At 37.1% G+C, this 16,596-nt stretch overlaps 1 long non-coding RNA gene across 2 annotated transcripts in view; it reads right to left on the bottom strand.

Moving 5' to 3' along the window:
* Window positions 1-16,596, bottom strand: part of LOC132664126 (uncharacterized) — a 41,422-nt gene that overhangs the window by 11,925 nt on the left and 12,901 nt on the right. Inside the window, exons 4-6 of one of the 2 annotated variants that reach the window (XR_009603464.3) lie at window positions 15,514-15,687; window positions 14,726-14,853; window positions 12,144-12,388 (exon numbers count right to left, since the gene is read on the bottom strand). This is a non-coding gene — a long non-coding RNA (uncharacterized LOC132664126). Of the gene's footprint in view, window positions 1-12,143; window positions 12,389-14,725; window positions 14,854-15,513; window positions 15,688-16,596 lie in introns of those variants that run through there. The other variant, XR_013553456.2, reaches the window with a different exon arrangement.

Raw genomic sequence — 16,596 nt, 5'->3', positions numbered from 1 at the left:
ACTGTGCCTCAGAGCAACACAGCAAGGCCCCTGACAGCCTCCTGCAGCAGTCACACACCGTCACTTCCACCAAGCTCTATTGGCCAAAGCAAGTCAGGAGGTAGCCCGGGTACATGGAGGCGGGTGGGGAATAGATACCACCTTGTGGTAGGCGGACTGGCACAGTCACCTGGCAAGGGGGAAGGCCCCCAGACATAAGGGAAGCTTTGGAGCCATCCTTGCAAACAATTTACCACACCAACAGAAACCTGAGACCCACACGGTCGTCAGAGATTTTTTTGTTTAGCTATGCGTTCATTCATCCATCTACCAAATATCAAGAGCCTACAATGTAGTGAGCCCTTGATTTGGTTCTGGAAATAGAGGTGGCAACAAGGAGGAACCAGTTTCTGCTCTTGTGGAATGTATGAAGAGAAAATGAAGGAGCAAGAGAAAGAAAAGTGATAGGCAGCTGTGGGGGGCTGGGGGTGGTGGTGGAGGGAGGTCCTTGCAGAGATACGGCTGCAAATTCTCGGCTCCCTTCAGAGTTAAAGGTTTATACATTTTAAACTGCCTGAATACCTTATTGGAAGTGGGAGACTCAAGCCAGGATACTCTCAAGGGACTCGAGTCACAGTTGCACTCCAAGGGGGTTAGGACTGGAACAGCAAATTTCTATTGAAGTCAGAAGAGTTTGCAGATGCTGGAGGGACCGGCTCAGTTTTCCATGTGAAAGACTCCGAGACCACTGATCAGTTAAGGTCTGGTAGAAAACAGAAAGCAAACTCAGAGGGAATTTGGGGAGAATTAATGAAGAGACCACATATAGTCATGGGGCAAATTTAAAAGAAACTACAGGAGATACTTAGATACCCAAGGACACACAATGGGAGGAAGATTTTAGCTAGCCCTGAAGCAACAGAAAGAGGAAATGTTTCCTTTTGGTGAGGTTTTTTTTATTTGGACAAATGTATTTGAATTGAGCACTTCAAGATAACAGCAAAATCTTGAGAAATTCCACACCTCAACTACCAGATTCTTTTTATTTGTATCTCTTAGGAGATTTAATTTTTATTTCTTCCACATTATACTTATACATACACATTTGTTTCTCCCAGTACACAGTGAGCATCCTGAAATCCAAATGCATTTTTAAAAAATTAGTCTCTGAATCTTCACAAAGTTTAGCTCACTAGGTACTAATATTAAATATACATTTGGTTAGAAAATGGTTGACTTTATCCTCACTCTTTCACTAAAAGGGAAAAAAAATTACCTTTAGGATACCTGGAGTCTCAGTCGGTTGACCGTCCGACTCAATTTCGGCTCAGGTCATGATCCCAGGGTCATGGGATCGAGCCTGAAGTTAGGCTCCACACTAAGCATGGAGCCTGTTTAGGATTCTCTCTTTCTCTCTCTCTCTCTCTTTCTCTGCTCCTCTCCCCTGTTCTTGTTCTCACTCTCCCTCTAAAAACGTTTTTTTTAATATTAACAATCTACAAGGATGTTAATTCAGTAAGTATGATATAGGGTCTAGCAATTACCTTCTTAAACAAGCATCCCCTGGGTAATTCTGATGCAGGCGGACCCAGAACCATACATGGACCCAGAGGAACATCAGTCCACATTCTACTTCGTGAAAAACTTGCTCAGAAACATTTGATAGTGAGTAAACGTCTTTTGTGCCTCATTTGGTGAGAGAGAAGATCCACTCTGGTGTGGACAGGTCTCACCTCTACATCCCTGCTTGAGTGAACTGACCAAGATATGAATCTAGATATTACCTCTAGTTTATAATCCTTCAGCGACATCCGCTGACCAAAGACTGCCCAAGGCTTTAGTAGAGCATCCCTGGCCTCACATGAATTGGCCCTTTCCTTGGCCTCGCCTCTAGTCTCACTGCTCAAACTCTACCTTATGATTATATCAAATGTCATGCCTTGTGCTGCTGTTTATCATTGTTATGAAGTCATTAAAATTTAAAACACATATAAAGGGTTTTCTGTGGAGAATATCCAATTAAATAAGATTATTGTCCTTATACAAGTATAGGATCAATTTAAGTGTTAAGAATGAAATACCAGAGCGCTTTCCTTCTGTCTATGGAACGTTAAATTGTCCCATAAATGCAGTGAAACCAAAGGAGTCATGAACTCCTGGTTGTGGAATCGAGCCCTGTGACAGGCTCCATGTTGGGCATACAGCCAGCTTAATACTCTCTCTCCCTCTCCCCCTCCCCAACTTGTGCTCACTTTCTCTCTCTCTCTCTCTTAAAAGAAAAAAGAACTTTTGAAGAAATGCTTTTAACAAAAACCAGATGAGAGCTAGAGGCGTGGAAGAGAGCACTCTCAACAAGACGTACAGCCGTGGAAGAAGCCACTGCCAGAAGAGCAATTCCAAGACACAGAAGTAGCAGGGTAACCCAACCTTTTCTCTCTTCCTGCCCTTTTCTCTCCTGCTCTCCCCTCATTGGTCAGATCCAACCAGAAATCAGAGGGCATGGAATCCTCCACGCCAGTAAGCCCACTAAATCATGGGTCAACCATGATACCACTACACAAAACAGAGTACTGAAAGGAGCTGGAACTTGAGAGTTACGGAAGTGACAAATTTACTATTGAAGTCTTGAGCTTAAGACGCCTGCAGCCCATCTGATCATGGACCTCCTGTAGGTATGAACCTGGAATTCAGGGGCCACAATGTAGCTACAGATCAGGATTTGAAAATAATCAGCTTAAAATGGTTGCTACAGCCATATGAATGTAACATGGTCCAGACCAAGTATGTAGAGAGACAAAAGAACAAAGTCAAAATTCCAGTTCTGGCATAGTACGGACATATAAATGGAGCGAGGACGGCAATAGACAAAGACAATGAGATAAGTTAGAAGAGAACATGAGAAAAATGAAATCTGGAAATTCAAAGGAAAAAAGTGTTTCAAGAAGTTAATCACCAATGTTGAATGTGATAGTTTAACCAGAAAAGAAATGACTGAATTTGGTAATTAAAAGGTCATTGCTGATCTGCATACATACAAAATGATGTCCTCCAAAAGGCTCCTGCAGCTGGTATTATTTGACTAAATAAAGTTTAGATTTGTGTTCATTATATCCGTAGATGACTCCTTATTGAATACGATCAGTAATAATTTAAACAATAGCTCACAAGAGCCAAACTAAGCATGGAGCCTATTTGGGTCTCTCTCTCTCTCTCTCTCTCTCTCTCTCTCTCTCTCTCTTCTCTCTCTCTCTCTCTCTCTCTCTCTCCCCTTGCCCCTCTCCCCTGTTCATGCCAGTTTAAGGGGTGCCTGGGTGGCTCAGTTGGTTAAGCATCCAACTCTTGGTTTCAGTTAAGGTCTTGATCTCACAGTTTGTGAGTTTGAACCCCACATCAGACTCCATGCTGTCAGCACGGAACCTGCTTGGGATTTTCTCTCTCTCTGCTCCTCCCCTGCTTCCTCTCTCTCTCTCTCTTTCTCAAAATAAATAAATAAACTTTTTTAAATGGCCAGCTTAAAAATACATACATACATACATACATACATACATACAAGACAGGTGCAAGGCATATACCTAGGTACCAAACATAAATATGTATCTATGGGAAATAAACATAAGCAAGGAAGAAAACTATTTAAATAATATATAATTTTATATCGATAAGACTGTTATTATCATAGCTATTGCTATTATGTTCTATACTATTCAAAATGATTTACTAAGATACCAACATATGACCCGTAAAATAATAATTCTTTTTATTGTATTTTGATCAATTCATGGTACACATAAGGGAAAATAACATGGTTTAGCATAGGTGAACTGCTATAATTGTCTATGCAGATTACTGCATCATGTAGAACACATAGGACACTTTAGATAGTTCCCTCTCTCCTGCTGTATATAATCTTCTTATTTCAAAATTTCCAAAAATTTCTCATTTAATTCTCTGCCCTCTTTGAATTTCTCTCAAAATAACTTACTCTTCACAAACCTTGAGAGCCCTGGAGTTTTTTCCGTACATTTTAAAGACTAGGATGGAAAGGATAAAGGACATGGAGGAATGGGAAAGAGAAGATGCCACATAAATGGAATAGAGGCGTCAGATGGAGCCCCTTGCCTCTTGGAGAGGGAGGCTTACTTGGCCTGAACCCCAGCTTACTCCTCAGCTACCGGAAGTCTGATGATTACCCCGTAATTCCTGCCCATCTCCAGGGATCTTACCGGCATCATCCTCATCTCCAAGCACTTCCTCAGTTTTAAAAGAATTCGTTCAAGCTGCATTTGGTTGTGGGGATGGGCCACGTCACAACCTCCTGCCATCCTCTCCCTACATGCCCTTGCTTCCTACCTTCTCGCTCAGAAGCGTTTGCTGTACCCCAGCCCTGGCCCTCTATGTTCTTCCAGACAGAGTAGCTTTCCCTTTCTTCTGAAATCTTAACACGAAAGGAGGGGTGGAGCTCAACTTCTATCAAACTCGCTTAGCCAGACTCATGGAGGCTCTTAGCAGAACCCAGGCCTAACACTAACATGACCAACTATCTCTCAGAAGCAGAGAAGGTAGAGATAACATCTCCATCACATATAGCTTTTCAACATTACAGTACACCACAGTTGTGTGGTTATACAGCTCGCTCCAGATCAAATTCTGTCCCCTAAAATAGAATGTAGTCTTGGAGAGAAAGTCTAGCAAAGAGAGAGTTGGTCTTTGTAAAAAGCTTGAGACGTATTCTCCACAAGCATCTTATGTAAACATTCCAGTGCAATTTCTACAAGAAAGTATACCTAAGCTACCAGAAAAGGTTGGAAATCCAGGAAGGGAAATTAAAAAGCCATGTGCTTCTTAAATTTACTTCCTGAACCCTCAAATATGTTAATGAGGCGAGAAGTGAAAACAGGCAGGTCAGGTTCCCCCTTCTTCTACTGAAATGTTATCACAATTTAGCATAAGAGGAAGGGGGCATGCCTGTGATATGCTAATGACTTCCAACTGGGAAACGTGTGAGTTTCTAGACTTTGGGAAAAACTCATTAAGCCTTTAGCCTAAGAAAGAAGTTCATTTTGGTCTTTCCTAAAAACTAGATCCTTCCTTATCCTTGCCCATGTCCTGCTCTTATATGCTCCGGGAATTCTCCCTGCAATTTGTTATTTTTTCCTGTAAACCAAGCTTTGTTTTGCTTCCCTGCTGGGCTTTTTTTTTATTTTGTTTTTGTCTTTTGAAAAAGAATTGACCTCTATCGTCACCTTGAATCCCTTATACTCTAGCACTCCTCCTTTAGGATTGGGGAGAACTACGATATAAGATACGATTTTGTGAAAGCTTCTATAAGGGGAGAGATTGCCACTTCAGCCACATTTTTTAACATCTTATTGATGAGGGAGCTTAGGGCAAGCTGAGGGAAAATACAGGCTAACAGCTCCACCGTCCACCCCCAGGTGAAATATGTGTGATATTCCTTGGACACTCCTGGCTACCCAGGAGCAAAGGAAAGGGGTTTAAGTACTTGCCATGGTAATGTGGGAAACTAAGGCAAATGAAAAATTAAGTTGCCTTACTGCCTATAACCGATAGACAAGTCCTTGAAACTGGCAGAGCGACCTCGCTCTAGAAGCTCAGCTGCCTCAATGATGACCCTTTGCTAGGGGCAAAAGTGAATCTTAGCTTAACATTATCCCAACCTCAAGGATCCTGAAGTCTACTTCCTTTATCTCAGCTCTCGCAAGATATATATTGGCAATCATACTCCAAGCGTATGGCCCTCCGATATACATCTGTAGGGTCTCATGACTGAGGTTTTATGAAACGGCAATAAGTGGCATTTCTCTAGCAACAGCTAGCCCCTCAAGGTCCTGGAAACCTTGTTTCCAAAATATCTTAGAGACCTACTCTAGCCCTAACCCCCTCCCTACCTGAGGGTATACAATGAGTTACCCGCCAAGACCCCAGTGCAGCTCTTCCTGCTCATGGGTCCTGTCCCTGTGTTTTAATAAAATCACCTTTTGGGGAGCCTGGGTGGCTCAGTTGGTTAAGCATCCGACTTCGGCTCAGATCATGATCTCACGTTTTGTGAGTTTGAGTCCGGCATCAGGCTCTGTGCTGACAGCTCTGAGCCTGGATCCCGCTTCAGATTGTGTCTCCCTCTCTCTCTGCCCCTCCCCCATTCACTCTCTGTCTCTCTCTGTCTCTCAAAAATAAATAAATGTTGAAAAAAAATTTTTTAAATAAAAAAAATAAAATCACCTTTTGCACCAAAGACATCTTCAAGAATTCTTTCTTGGCCATCAGCTGCGGCCCCCACAAACCCCCTATCACCCCAAAACTTCATCACTATGATGATGGGAAAGAGTGAAAACCTAACAGCTAATGAGTATCTATTTGCCCAAAGGCCTACACTGTTTTTTGAAGCCCTAATCTCTTAGCTTTCTGGAAATAAAAAGTTCTTTCTTGTAATCTGTCATTGTGTTTTTAATTGGATCATTTTCTTCTCCCCAAACATTTGTGTTCCTAAGATTGCAGACATGGACAAGTGGGCTTCTCACTCTATGCTCTATTCCCCTATAATTTTATCTAAAAGTGTGTGTGTGTGTGTGTGTGTGTGTGTGTGCGTGTGTGTGTGTGTGTTAAAGTCTAAAGCTCTGGGGAAGTGAAGGGCTTGAGAAATAAGTTTAGGAAGTATCGATTTAAAGAATTGAAATGACATAAAGTATGTTTCTTCTAACAAAAAAATAATTACACTAGAAATTGGTAGTAAAATATAATTTAAAAGTCCTCAAAATTTTGAAAAAATTAAAACAAGTCAAAGAAAAAATAGACAAATTCCTTGAAAATACAACCTATTAAGATTATCAGCAAAAAGGGGATGGGGGAAATCTGAAGACTACTGTTCTTATTTTAAAAATCAAATCTGTAATTTCAAACTTTGTACAAAAAAAAATTTCAAGCCTAGGTGGATTAATTGGTACATTCTTCAACATTAAGGTAAAAAAACACCAATCATACACTGATTCAGAAAATAAAAAATGAGGAAGCAGCACTATCTGCTTATTTTATAAGGCCAGCATTAAATTTATTACCATGATCTTCCAAAGACATTTTGAAATAGGAATACCACAGACCAATCTCTCTTCTGAACACAAGTATAAAACTCATTTATATTAGCAAATAAACGAAAGTTATATATATATAAAAAGACAATATATCATGGCAAACTGGTGTTTATACCAAGAATGCAAGGTTATTTTAACACCATAAAATTAATCAATCAGTAAAAATGACCATCTCAACAGACTAAAGAAGAAAAATTGCTTTAAAAATATGCATTAAAATATTTGGCAAAATTAAATTTCTCAATAATTGTATTAAATTTAAAAATTGAACTGAAGTAAATCAAAAGAAGCCTCAGAAGCTAGTGATCATGTAATAACATGGAATATACATTTCCAAAAAATTAAAAATCATAATAATGATGAAATGTTGAAAACATTTCCATGCAATCAAGAATGAGACAATGCTGGGGCACCTAGGTGGCTCAGTCGGTTAAGTGTCTGACTTGATTTCGGCTCAGATCATGATGTCACCATCATGAGACTGAGCACTGCATTGGGCTCTGCATGGGCATGGAACCTGCTTAAGATTCTCTCTCTCTCTCTCTCTCTCTCTCTCTCTCTCTCAAAAAATGAAATGAAGAATGAGACAATGACACTTTCTATTACTTCATTTCAATCATTTGCTGGAAGAATTAGCTAATGCAATATGACAAAAAATACATGTACAAATAATGATTTTAAAAGGAATAATAAAACATTAGTTGCTTAAAGACAAGTTATTATATATGTGGAATATCCAAAAGAATATGCAGATAAACTATAAGAATTAATAAGTGAATTTAACAAGGTCACTGGATGAAAGTTTGTTTTGGATAAACAGAACATAACTGTATTTCTAACATTAATAATAGGAAATGAAATGTTAAAAGTGATATCACTAACAGAAGCACCAAAAACATCAAATACCTAGCAATAATGTTGTTAAAATATGTGTAAAACGTCCTCCCATGAAACTATAAACTTTACTGTGATAAATTTAAAAAGACCTACTTAATGGCAGAACATATATAGATTAAAAGGTTCACTTTGGTAGAATTATTAGTTTCCTCAAACTGATCCATAGATATCATGCATTCTGTCAAAAGCCAAAAAACAAAACAAAAAAAAATCCTTTGTGTGGAAATTGACAAACTGTACATCTACACAATTCAAAACAGCTAACAATAGCAAAAATAATCTTGAATAAGAACAAAGTTGGAGGGCTTACTATATATGAAGACTCATTATAAAGCTACAGTAACTGATGAAACTAGAGTGTATTATGCTAAGTCAGTCAGAGGAAGATGAATATCACATGATTTCACTCAGATGTGGAAATTAAGAAACCAAACAGATGAACATAGGAGAAGGGAAGCAAAAATAAGATAAAAACAGAGAGGGAGGCAAACCATAAGAGACTCTTAAAAATACAGAGAACAAACTGAGGGTTACCAGAGGGATGTCGGGAGGGGAGAGGGAAAAATGGGTGAAGGGCATTAAGGAGGGCCCTTGTTAGGATGAGCACTGGCTGTTGTAAGTGATGGATCGCTAAATTCTACTGCTGAAATCATTATTACACTGTATGTTAACTAACTTGAATTTAAATCGTAAAAAATAATAGATAACTATAAATAAAACTACAGTATGTAAAATATTATAGACCAACAGAAAAAAATATAAAATGTAAAATTATATCCACATATATATAGTCACTTGATTTATAATAAGGCCAATAAGTTTAAATCACTATAGAAGGATTAAGGGGTGCCTAGGTGGCTCACTCTTTTCAACACCCAACTCTTGATTTCTGCTCAGGTCATGATCTCATGGTTCATGAGATCCAGCCCCCCTCTCTCTCAGTCCCTGCCCTGCTCATACACCCTCACACTCTCTCTAAATAAGTAAATAAATAAACTTTTTTTAATATTAAAAAAAATTTTTTAAGGATTAAAATCGTACAAAATATGTCTCTGACCACAATGGAATGAAATTAAATTTGGAAAATTCACAAATATATCAAAACTAAACAGTGCACTCTTTAAATAATCAATGGATCAAAGAAGAAATCACCAGGAAAACTAGAAAATACTTGCAGGTGAATGAAAACAATAAAACAACCCGCCAAAACTTATGGGATGTGGGTGAAGTAGTGGTTAAAGGAAAATTTATAGCTGTGATTGCTTACATTTTTTAAAAAATATTTTCTCAGGGCATCTGGGTGGCTCAGTCAGTTAAGCATCTGACTTCAGTTCAGGCCATGATCTCATGGGTTCGAGCTCTGCCCCGTGAGTCCCTCTGTCCCTCCCCAACTTGTGTTCTCTCTCTCTCTCTCTCTCTCTCTCTCTCTCTCTCTCTCTCTGTCAAAAATAAATAAATAAAACATTTTTAAAAATAAAAAAAATATTATCTCAAATCAATAACCTAAGTTTCATCTAGAGAAACTAGAAAAGGAAGTGCAAATTAAACTAAAATCAAGCAAAACAAAGAATAAAGAAATAAATAATAATAATAATAATAAATATTATGAAAATAATAAATAATATGAAATATAATAAATAATAATATGAAACATAATAAATAATATGAAAACAACTGAGATAATTAGGAAAACCAAAAGTTGATTTTTTTAAGTTTATGTATGTATGTATGTATGCATTTATTTAGAGCCAGAGAGGGACAGAGAGAGAAGGGGACAGAATCGCAAGCAGGCTTTACTCCATCAACACAGAGCCCAATGCAGGGCTCAAACCCAGGATCCGTGAGATCATAACCTGAGCCACCAACAAGAGTCAGACGCTTAACTGACTGAGCCACCCAGGCGCCCCCAAAAGTCGATGCATTAAAACGATCAACAAAATTGACAAAACGTTAAGTATGTTGATCAAGAGAAAAATAGAAGATAAAAATAATTAAATCAGGAGTGAAAGAGGGGACATTACTACCAATCACAGAAATAAAAAGGACTATAAGGGACTATTATAAACAATTGCATGCCAACACATTAGATAATCTAGATGCAATGTAAATAACCTTAGAAAAATGCAAACTTCTGAAAGTGAAAACAGGATAGAAAATCTGCAGAGACCTATAACAAGTAAAGACATTAAATCAGTAATGAAAAAAAAAAAAATCCACAAAGAAAAGCCCACAGCAATAAGTCTTTGCCGGTGGATTCTACCAAACACACACACACACACACACACACACACACACACACACACATTAATACCATTCTTTAACAAATCTAAAATATAGAAAATGAACGAATAATTCTTAACTCATCTTGTGAGGCCAGTATGCCCTTGACACTCAAATCAAAGACATCATAGGAAAAGAGAACTACAGAACATCTTTTATGAATATAAATATAAAAATCCTCTACAGAATCAAAATCCAGCAACCCATAAATAGGATTAGACACCATGACTAAGTGGGATTTATCCCAGGAATGCAAAGTTGGTTGAACATATGAAAATCAAGCAATGTATTACACTATATTAATAGAATAACAGACTAAAATGATGGATCATCTCAGCAGACACATGAATATGCATATATATATATATATATATACACACACACACATATATATAACCTAAGGAATCTATAGGAAAAAAACAGCAGAAGTAATAAATGAGTTCAGCAAGGTTTCATGATACAAGATCAAGATACAAAAAATCTATTATATTTCTATACATTGGCATTGAATCATTAAAATTATATTTAAGAAAACAATTTCATTTATAATTACATTGAAAATATACTTAGGAACAAATTTAACAAAAGAAGCCCATGGTTTATACAATGAAAACTACAAAACACTGTTGAAAGAAATGGTTATTTTGAGGAAGATAATGAGTGATAGAGTGCACTAGGGCAACTTCTGGGGTGCTTGTAAATTATTATACCTTATTAACAAAGGTTGTTACACCAGAGTATTTAATTTGTAAAATTTCATTGAACTGTACACTTAACATCTGGGTTCTTTATTATATGTATGTTATATTCAATTTTTATAGGATGCCAAAAATAATCAAATCATATCATACTTTGTTTCTACTCTCATTATTAAACATAATGCACTTAAAACAGGAAAGACAGAAAACTACATTGTAATGAAGATATTGAATTTCAGAAAGAGAACCAATAAAGAGTATCCAACAATGGAAAATGAGTTCGAGTCACTGGATCTAAGTGAAATACGTCTTAGAGTAATAAAGGATCCTTTTAACACAATCCCTAAGAGAATGACAGTGATTATAAAGAACTTATAGAAGACCTCAAGAAGAGAGATATTCTTGTTTTCGAAAGGAAAAAAGGTAGATTCCAGGAATAATTCATTTAGAAAGGTGATATTGATTTCTATCAAAAATCAGTAACATTTTGGTCTCTAATACCATTCTGTACCACACGGAAACAGTTCTTTTCAGAGCAATGGTGGACCCAGACTGTGGCATGGAGGGAACAAAATGAACGCTGGGTATCCTATTATTCCCCCAAGTGAGTAAATGTTAAAACAACTAGCAGCAACAACAAATCAGCATGCATTTGTCACAAGGGTATGAAGGAGCTCCCACTGGCCAAATCAGGAATAAATTTAAATACCAAAATAATTAAGGATGGTAAATAATTATAGCTATTGCAAAAATAGGAATTCATCATATTATTGATAATTAATAAATAAATAAATAGGAAGAGAAAGCTCTCACTTTTGGTATGCAGTATAATTTCAAGAGCAACCAGGAAATATGGTGGGAAAGGCAGAGTTAGAAAAGGACCATTTAGCGCCACTGGCACACAGGTTGTTTTAGGCAAGAATTATCTACAGATGCTAAATACAGGGAAAATTTGTGATGAGGACCACAGTATTTGCATAGCTTTAGAGTAACTCCTAATAGATTTCTAGTAGTTGCAAGAGAAAAAATAATAACTATTCAGTAACAAAATGGATAACACTTTCACCCAGTAATCAAAATTAATATGCCAATGTGGGGCAGATAGACATAATCTTCCTCTAGAAATGATGCACTCAGAAGGCTAAAACCTCTCTTCTGGTCCAGCCTGGAATGTATAACCTGATTTTAACCATGAGAAAACCTCAGTCACTCCCAAAACAAGGAAAGTTGTATTTTAAAAAAGGAATAAATGCGGTTCCTTGGTGGCTCAGTCGGTTAAGCGTCTGACTTTGGCTCAAATTGTGATCTCATGGTTTGTGAGTTTGAGCCCTGCATAGGGCTCTGTGCCGACAGCTTGGATCTTGGAGCCTGCTTCAATCCTGTGTCTCCCTCCCTGCTTATGCTCTATCTCTGTCTCTGTCTCTCTCTCTGTCTCAAAAATAAACATTAAAAAAATTTTTTAAGGAAAAAATACTTAATTCTTCAAAAATGCCACTGTCATAAAAAAAATAAATAAAACCAATGGGAAAATTTTCAGATTAAAGTAAATTAAAGAAATATAACAACTAAATGTAATACCTGATCCTAGGCTGGATTCTTTAATGACAGGGAAAAAAATCATTAAAGGGCATCATTGAGACTCTTAACAAAATTGGACTATAGACAGTAGTTTAGATAAACTAATGATGATATTGTTAATTTTAGTAAAGTTGATAACAGCATCAGAGAGAAAGGGAGACTGATGATAAATGATAAAGCAAATGAAAGCAAATGAGGTAAAACAATAAAATAGGTAAATCTGACTAAAGAGTATATTGACATTCTATGTACTATTTCTATTGTTATAACTTTTCCATGGGCTTTAAATTATTTCCAAATAAAGGATGTTGAAAATTAAAAATCAAAACAAAATCTATAATAGTTGTAGGGGAAACTAACATTAATCAAGGGTCTTCACATTCCAAAAATTCTTTAAATATCTATCCACACAACAACATCACCCAAATGACTTAACAAATTTAGATTCTCCTTGGCTCTTTTTCTCAAAATTTTATTTACCGTCTTGGTTAACTAAGTTCTCGATTTAACAGTGATCAAAGTTCTCTGTCTAAAAAATGTATAGGATACAGATATGCAAACACACACACACACACACACACACGATGGTTTGCATATATAGAAAATCTATCTAGGTTTACTCAAGTAATACATTGTTAAAAATAAAAAAATTATAAAAATTTTTTTGCATGGCAGAAAACTGGAAGGGGTATATAAAATAATAAATAAAAGACATTCACAAGTGTTCTAATATTCTGTAATGCTCAAACAAAAGGCTTTAACATGAAATTTAACATTTATAAATATAAAATTCAATATTTTTATTGAAGAACCCAATTACATGTTTAAGATCGGGGAAATAAGCTTGAAATTAGACCCCACTGAAAACAAAGAAACCTTACTTGACTACAAGCATATTAGGTGCTAACGGTCATTAAGCAAATAAAACCCATATCTGCCATAAAATAAATGATATAACCTTCCATAGCACCTATAAAGTATTGCAGTAAGATCTAGAAAAGTAAATATTTTCACTGTTACATGCCAGTTGTCGATTTCTGGGAGCCACATTTCAAGAAAGGCAATGCCAAACTCTGGAGTGTCCACGGGATAAGACGTGGCTACAAAGCTTTTTTTTAAATTTTATAAACACCAGTATCTACCCTGTGGCCAACACTTTTCTAGGAATATTCAAGTGAACCCATAGTTTCTGCCTTCAAAGAACATCGCGAACAATTATCTGGCATATTCCTCAAGCATACTGCTCTCCTCAGGGCTCTGCCCACTCAAACTCCACTAGCTGACTCAATGCCTCTCTGGGCTCTGCTCTTACCCATTCTAGTGTAGACAGAACTCAATGCATCCAGAAGGCAATCAAGTTGGCCCACGTGGGGCTGCTGCTGGAACTCTTTGCTCTTCTGTTAAGAATTAGGGTCCTGGGCGCCTGGGTGGCTCAGTCGGTTAAGCGGCCGACTTCGGCTCAGGTCATGATCTCACGGTCTGTGAGTTCGAGCCCCGCGTCGGGCTCTGTGCTGACAGCTCAGAGCCTGGAGCCTGTTTCAGATTCTGTGTCTCCCTCTCTCTCTGACCCTCCCCCGTTCATGCTCTGTCTCTCTCTGTCTCAAAAATAAATAAACGTTAAAAAAAAAAAAAAAAAAAAAAAAAAAAAAGAATTAGGGTCCTTCCAGGTACAGTGACTAAGGCCCTAGGATTACTGCCTGTTATGCAATTTCTCCAAGGCTGATGTTTGGCCTTGCGTACTTTTGTCTTTTAGGAGATAGATCCTTGCCTCTAAATTTGAATTCTTCTACTGGAGCCTTCGTGAATGGTGTTAAGAATTGCCTTGATAATGACCATCTGCTTGGCTTGCTGCTAACGATCAGCTGAAGAGATTCAGTGTCCCTGCGTTTCACCTATGCCTTGGGGTATCTTCTAGACCTCTTAGATACCAGCAGCCTCTAGATCATCTCCTACCTGAAACTATGCCCCTGGGCATGTCCCTGGAAACCGAATGTGGTACATCCGCTCCAGGTCCCCATGCCCTCCATGCCCACCTTTTCTGCTTAAGACTCGCATTTCTCTGACAATCAAGATAGGCAATAAAACATATAATGCAGAACACTCAGAAAGAAAGAAAAAGAGGCATATTTTAGTAATGATTTTAAGGTGTTAAAACAAATCACGGTACAATTCTAAAGGAGCTCTTACCTGATTAGGGATTCAGGAAATAATTTATAAAGGAAGTGACATTTGATCTTGGTTTTGAATGATGAATAATTTTTATTAACAGGATTGCTGAGAGCAAGGGTGGATCCAGATTTTGTGGGGCCTGAGACCTGTAAAAATGACAGAAGGAGGGACTCTTATAGAATGCAAAGTGACAACACAAAATTAACTATTCACCATTCATTAAATAATAATGATTATTCATTAAGCAATCATTTAACGAGAATGAAAAAAGAAATCTTACTGAACTTTAAAGAACTGGTAAGTACCGAAAACATCACAACAACCAGAAAAATAACATATATTTCTATTAACTTACTACCTGACATTTTTTGGCTACATACCCTTTAAATCACTTATTTATATGACACTAATTTTGCAATATTTTCTACAGAGAATCGAAAGATATTTCCATCTTTTATTGATTTGGTTGACCAAAATTTGTTTTTCATTACTTGGAGTATACAAGGGTTCCTTTGATTTCATAACTCATTACACTTAATGTCACATAAATTTTTAGTAGTATTGTCAAATTTGGGGAAATATCTGCCACGTAGTTTTCTTATAAAAGACCTACTTACTATAGTATTGTTACAAGTTTGCATCCTAAAAGCACAAGAAGTCTCATAAATTCTATTTTGTGTGAGTCCATCAAAAAAGAAAAATATAGATATATATTGTAATAATTTTATATACTGTATTACCACGTATATATCTACCAAGAGAAAGCTTTGTTTTAACTGTGTCAGTAAGGATAACATTGTTCTTACCATATTTGTACATTTACTACAATTGTACACAGATGATTAAAAGAACTTCTCACAGGGGCAAATGGGTGACTCAGTCAGTTAAGCATCCAACTCAATTTCAGCTCGGGTCACGATCACACGATTCATGGAATGAAGCTCTGCATTGGGCTTGTATGGTTAAGGCCCTCCCAGCGCCTAGAAGGGGATCAAGTGAGAGAAGGCCTTGAAGCTAAAGCTTCATTACCTCACAGTAAAAACAATGGCTTCAAAGCATTTTCAGGCAGAAGAAACTGACAATTTCACCCCGAGCCCTTTAACTGAGTCTACCATCCCATCCAGTAAAGTGTCAGTTTTGTCAGATATCCTGTTTCACTTAACAGAGGCATAAATTCAGAATAAGGAAGGCAGACACTCCCGTCATCCTCATAAGACCGGTTTTGAGAATCAAACTTCATGAGGCCATTTGTCAAAACTAGAGGAAGTCTAGGGGACCGTGATCGAGAAAGTCAGAAGACTCAAGAGAAGAATAGTTATTAGAACTTGAGTATTTAGAATGTCAAAGAGATGACTTAGGAAGGAAATAAGACTTTTTGCAAAATGTGGGAGGGATTGTCCTATGGATGAGGAATTCAACTTGCCCTACATTCCTTGGGGCAGAAGAAAGACTAGGAGTGGCTTGAAAATTTAGCACAAAAAAATATAGACCATTAATAGTGTTTATGTTGATTACATGTTGAAATGATAATATTTTGGATAAGTTGAGGTTACATAACATGGATTAATTTCACATTTTTTTTACTGCTTTGATTTGGCCACTAGAAATTTTTAAAGTATATATACAGCTTGCATTTGTGGCTTACAAGATATTACAGGTGGTTGGCACCGGTCTAAGGTTTCAGCCCACTGAGATACTACCTAAGCACTCAAAGCTATTGCAGTTGTACCAAGAGCTGAGGCATCCAAACCATTGCATATTTAGGTAGCTTTTATTTGAAATCCTTCTTTTTAAAATTTAATCCATTTACTTGTTTTATTGGTGTCACTTGGCTTTTTTTTTTTCTATTGAGGTATAACTGACATACCACATTACATTGTTTTCAGGTA

This window comes from Panthera onca, chromosome F2, assembly GCF_046562875.1.
Source record: "Panthera onca isolate mPanOnc1 chromosome F2, mPanOnc1 haplotype 2, whole genome shotgun sequence".
In the NCBI taxonomy this organism is placed as follows: domain Eukaryota; kingdom Metazoa; phylum Chordata; class Mammalia; order Carnivora; family Felidae; genus Panthera; species Panthera onca.
This window is presented reverse-complemented; position numbering and strand designations above follow the sequence as displayed.